Source organism: Prunus mume, linkage group LG1 (assembly GCF_029339155.1).
Source record: "Prunus mume cultivar Tortuosa linkage group LG1, ASM2933915v1, whole genome shotgun sequence".
Classification (NCBI taxonomy): Eukaryota; Viridiplantae; Streptophyta; class Magnoliopsida; order Rosales; family Rosaceae; genus Prunus; species Prunus mume.
The window spans coordinates 29,200,032-29,206,031 of NC_142698.1; positions in this window are offsets into that span (position 1 = coordinate 29,200,032).

Sequence of the window (6,000 nt, forward strand, 5' to 3'; positions counted from 1 at the left end):
AAGATGTGTAATGTAATTTATCAAGCTCAAGTCTAGATTAGGGAAAACTTTTATTGGTGCTCTTCTCTAATCTTTGCTCTATGGTAGCTCATGCAAGTTAACAAAGGTATTGTGCATTGCATATCATTACATTAAACAGTCTTCATAAAATGATGACTAGTCATCCGCTTCTCTTATGACTAGTCATCCTTGCTTCCACTGGATAACAAACTGTTTTGTCCTATTCCTCTTTCTCTCTCTTTCGCCATCTGTGGTTTTCGACCTAACAAATTTTTGACAGAAGGTCACGTTTTTGGTCATTTGGCTGTCTCTTTATGCGTGGAATTTTTGGAAAGATTGTTTTTGCTTTCTTTCTCTTCTTCCTCAAGAGAGAACCATATACTTTTCATCTATGAGTTTTTCCAATTGATTTCTTTTTGAAAAACTGCTTTTGAAAACCCGAATCTGCATCTAGCTATTCAAATCATCTCTCATTTATATCTAGGTCGATTCAAGACTGATTTCTTCAAGAGTATGGTTTCTTGAAGAAATTGGTCATTCTCCTTTGAATCCAAATATTGTTCTTGGTTCGTGTTGGAACTTGCAAGCTTGTGCCATGGGATGAACGAGCTGGAGAAGGAGCTGCCATTGCCATGAAGAACTCGAGCTTCAAGTTTTGCTAAGTTGAGAAGGAGATTGCACAAAGAAGGTATTGCTCATATTCCTAAATTGACCTAGGTGAATCTTGAGCTTGGTTGTATTTCCTTTGTAAGAATCTTTTTCTACTTAGTGGATTGCCCGGTCGGTTGATGACTCCGCTTTTCCCAATGGTGGGTTTCGTGAACAAAGTCCTGCTTTTGCATATCCGTAATTTTTCTGGGTTTGTGTTCTTGATGGTTGACTAGTCATCTTTATCTGCTGTTTGATGTTTGCATGATTTTGATGATTTCACACACTTTCACATAGTTGTTGCTAGCACAGGGGATGCCTAGATTGATGGGTCCTTCTGAGTGCGTAGGTTGTCACTAGTAATCTTCTAGGTTGCAGGTACATTGTGGCATGATCTAGGTCAACCCATTGAAGAGCTTCTTGTTGTTCAGAAAATTCTTCGTGTTCTACCATCTAGGTTTAGAGCAAAGAAAACCGCAATCATGGAGGTCCAAAATTTAAATGAAATTAAGCTTGGCAAGCTTGTAGGAAAACTGAAAACCTATGAGATGGAATTGAATATGGAAGAAAATGACTCCAAAAAATCAAAAAATGTTGCACTTCAAGGAGTGCATGTTTCCTCTCTGAAAGTTGATGAAAAATCCTCAGGTTTTGAGGATGAGATGGCCTTGTTTGTCAAAAAATTTAGGAGAATTCTTAAGGATAAGGGAAAGTTTGCTAGAGAGGGCAGCTCTGGTAGTGAGAAACTGTTTAGACCATCAACTGATCGGTCTAATGAGAGGAATAAGGATGTCAAACCTTTCACGAAAGATTTCAGAAAATCTGTCAAGTGCTTCACATGTGGAGGCATTGGACACTATGCTGCTGACTGTGCAAACAATCAGAAAAAATACTCCAAAGGAAAGGACAAGGCCATGAAAGTGAGCTGGAGTGAGAGTGAAAGTGAAGGGTCTCAAGAGGATTCATCTTCCTCTGATGTTGATGACCAACATGTTGCCTTTGTTGCCTCTGTGCAGCCCATGTCTGATGAATCTGATTCCGAGTCAGATGACCTGTCATACGAGTCATTAGGAAGAAAATATGATTGTTTGTTTAAAGAGACCTTGTGTTTGAAAGAAGAGAGCCTCAAACTTGAGGTTAATAACCAAGATCTTCAACATGAAATTCTCATCCTAAAAGAAACCAAAAGGAGTTAAGTGACAAATTTGAGTCTCTAGAAAAAGAAAGTGATGCTCTTGTGTCAATTAGGAGTAACCTTGAGAATCAAGTTAATGTGCTCAAGGAAAGTAACATTGGTTTCCAGAACTCAAACAAACAGCTCCTAGGTGAATTGAATGAAGCAAATAGGAAGATTATATCTATGACCATTGGTGCTTCAAAAATTGACAAAATGTTGAATATGGGAAAAGTTCATGGGGACAAAGGTGGCCTTGGATTTAATCACTTTGGTTCTAGTTCGTCTAGCTTTACCACTAATTTTGTCAAATCAGAAACTCCAATCACTGTACTCTTGATGTTCAGCAGGTTGTCAAGAAACCTAAGTTTGTTCCAACTTGTCACAGGTGTGGGTTGACTGGTCATATTCGACCAGTCTGTCATATGTTTAGCAAAGATAAAACCAGAAAATTGTCCTCAAAATCTAAAAGGAATCCCAGATCTTTGCAAGATCAAGTTGATCATTTGATGAATGAAGTTACTAAGATAGCCAAACTTGTCTCCCTCAAAATGAGTTCTCCCATTGTGCCTAAGTCTTCTTGGATTGCAAGAGGTCATACCAAATCTCTTGTTGTGCTAAATGCCTTTGCTGCTTCAAACACCAACTCTTGGTATTTTGATAGTGGTTGTTCCAAACATATGTCTGGGGATAAAAATGTTTTCTCATCCCTCACCCCCTTTGATGGAGGCACTGTGACTTTTGGTGGAGGTCATAGGTCTCAAGTTGTTGGAAAAGGTACTGTTTGTATCCCTGGTCTGCCCGAGCTTAAGAATGTTAGATTTGTTGAGGGTCTCACATCCAATCTCATTAGTGTGAGTCAGCTGTGTGACGATGGAATAGTAGAGGTTAGATTCTCCAAGCATGGCTGCAAAATCATTGGAAAAGGTGACAATGAGATTGTTAGCGTGGCAAGGTCTAGGGACAATTGCTACTGTATTGATGGTGTCAATGATGCAAAAGAAGTAGTTTGCAACAAGGTTGTAAATGAAACAAGTGTTTTGTGGCATCAAAGGCTTGGACATGTGAATTTTAGAGACTTGCATAAATTGTCCAAGAGAGAGTTAGTAAGTGGTCTACCAAAGCTTGAAAAATCTGACCTGCATGTTTGTGAAGGATGTCAATTAGGCAAACAAGTTAGAGTGTCACACAAAAAGGTTAAACACATTCAAACTAATGTAAGTCTAGAACTTGTTCACATGGATCTTGTTGGTCCTATCCAAACCATGTCCCTTGGTGGAAAGAAATATATTTTTGTCATGGTTGATGATTTCTCTAGGTTCACTTGGGTCTCATTCTTACGTGAGAAATCTGAAACCTTCCAAAGGTTTAAGTCTGTTTGTCACCTTTTGCAAAAAGAGAAGATGACTAGTCATCTACCTCTTGTTAGAATTAGAACAGATCATGGCACTGAATTTGAGAATTCTCAGTTTCTGAAATTTTGTGAAGAAATGGGAATTAAACATGAGTTCTCTGCACCTATTACACCTCAGCAAAATGGTGTTGTGGAGAGAAAGAATAGGGTGCTTGTAGAAATGGCAAGGGTGATGCTAAATAGCAAAAATCTTGCTAAACACTTTTGGGCTGAAGCTGTCAATACAGCTTGTTACATCTCAAACAGGGTATTTGTGAGGTCTGGTACCAAACAAACTCCCTATGAGATTTGGAAAGGAAAGAAGCCTAATGTGTCATATTTTAGGGTCTTTGGTAGCACATGCTATATTTTGAGAGATAGGGAGCATCTTGCTAAGTTTGATTCTAAGTGTGATAAGGGAATATTTCTAGGGTATTCCACCTCAAGCCGAGCCTATAGAGTGTACAACTGTAGGTCCAGAACCATCATTGAATCCATAAATGTCACTATTGATGATTTTGCTGCATCTACAGAGATGGCATTGGATGAGGATGATCTTTTACCTCCTCCTCCTCCTGAGCAAGAATCTCCAGTGTCTGGATCTTGTGGTTGACCTGTCAACTTTTGGAAATTCTGTCCCTGCTGACTCACAACTTTTTCAACTTCTAGTTCCATCCCATCTGCCCAGGCTGCCAGCTCTCATATGATCTTAGTCCTCTCACTCAAACTGAGAGTGTCATTATTGGCCCTCTTAATCAGGGAGTGAGAACTAGGAAGCAACTTGCTCAAGAAATTAGCCATGTGTGTTATGTCTCCAAGGAAGAGCCTAGAAATGTGAAAGAAGCCCTACACCATGGTGAATGGTTTCTTGCAATGCAGGAAGAATTAAATCAATTTGTGAGAAATGATGTTTGGTACCTTGTTCCTAGACCAGTCAACACTAATGTCATAGGCACTAAGTGGATTTTCAAAAATAAAACCGATGAGCAAGGTAATGTGGTAAGAAACAAGGCTAGATTGGTTGCTCAAGGATACACTCAAATGGAAGGCATTGACTTTGATGAAACTTTTGCCCCTGTTGCAAGATTAGAATCAGTTAGATTGCTTCTTGCCATTGCTTGTCATTTGAAATTCAAACTTTATCAAATGGATGTCAAAACTGCCTTCTTGAATGGTGTCCTAAATGAAGAGGTCTATGTTGAGCAACCAAAGGGTTTTGAAGATCCACATCATCCAAATGATGTGTTTCGGTTAAAAAAGGCTCTCTATGGTTTGAAACAAGCTCCTAGAGCATGGTATGAGAGGTTATCCTCTCATCTTCTAGGAAATGGGTATGTTAGAGGGTCTGTTGATAAAACTTTGTTTGTGAAACGGTTTAAGAAGGATGTCTTGATTGCTCAAGTGTATGTTGATGATATTGTGGTTGGTTCTACCTCTGATTTGCATGTTCAAGATTTTATTCATGTCATGACTAGTGAATTTGAAATGAGTCTTGTAGGTGAGCTTAACTATTTCTTAGGTCTTCAAATTAAACAAAGCCATGATGGGATCTTTGTATCTCAATCTAAATATGCAAAAAATCTTGTGACAAAATTTGGTTTGGAGGGGGCAAAATCTGCAAGAACTCCAATGAGCACTAGTGCTAAGATTCATAGAGACTTGCATGGCAAAAGTGTGGATCAAACTCTCTATAGAAGCATGATAGAGAGTCTTCTCTACTTGACTGCTAGTAGACCTGACATTTCTTTTAGTGTTGGTGTGTGTGCTCGGTTTCAAAGTGATCCAAAAGAGTCTCACTTGTTTGCTGTTAAGAGAATCATTAAATATGTGAGTGGGACTATTGAGTTTGGATTATGGTATACCTATGACACTTGTGTCAATCTTGTTGGGTATAGTGATGCCGATTGGGCAGGTTGTAGTGATGATAGGAAAAGCACTTCCGGGGGGGTCTTCTATGTAGGCAACAATCTTGTTGCTTGGCATAGCAAAAACAGAATTCTGTCTCCTTATCCACTGCAAGGAGTATGTTGCAGCTGGGAGTTGTTGTACTCAACTCCTTTGGATGAGACAAATGTTGGAAGACTATGGTCTTGCTCAATCATCCTTTCTAATCTATTGTGACAACATGAGTGCCATAGATATTTCAAAAAATCCTGTTCAACACTCTAGGACTAAGCATATAGACATTAGGCACCATTTTATTAGAGATCTTGTGGAAGACAACATTTTATCTTTGAAATTTGTTCCCTCTGAAAAACAGCTAGCAGATATACTCACCAAGGCCTTGGATTTTCAGAAACATGTTACACTTCGGCAATCCATTGGCCTTTGCTCAATTGATTGATTAGCTGGTCTGTTCTTTGTCTTCAGCACATTTCAACACTGTTGACTAGTCATCTTGCTTGTAGTTGACTAGTCAAGTCCAAAATTTTTGTGTTTTGTTTTGATGTTGATATGTCACTGTTCATATCTCTCATTTCTGATGGTGTGAATGATTGAATGTTTTTGTGCTTTGTCTGACTTGTGCATAATCCCTTTTCTTGTTTAAGATGCTATTAGATGAGACTTAAATCGTGCTATCTTGTCCTCTTGGTGAACCACGTATCTTAGCTTCATTTTGGACTGCTCTTGTTATTATCTCTTAGCTGGTCTCACTCTCTTAGCCAATCTATTTAAAATTTAAATAAAAAAAAAAAGTGTGACCAATGTAGTCACGGCTCTAGGACGGTATAAGGTGTTTTGATTGAAGAATCTAGAGCAAAGAGCCGTAAAATTGGGCCATTCA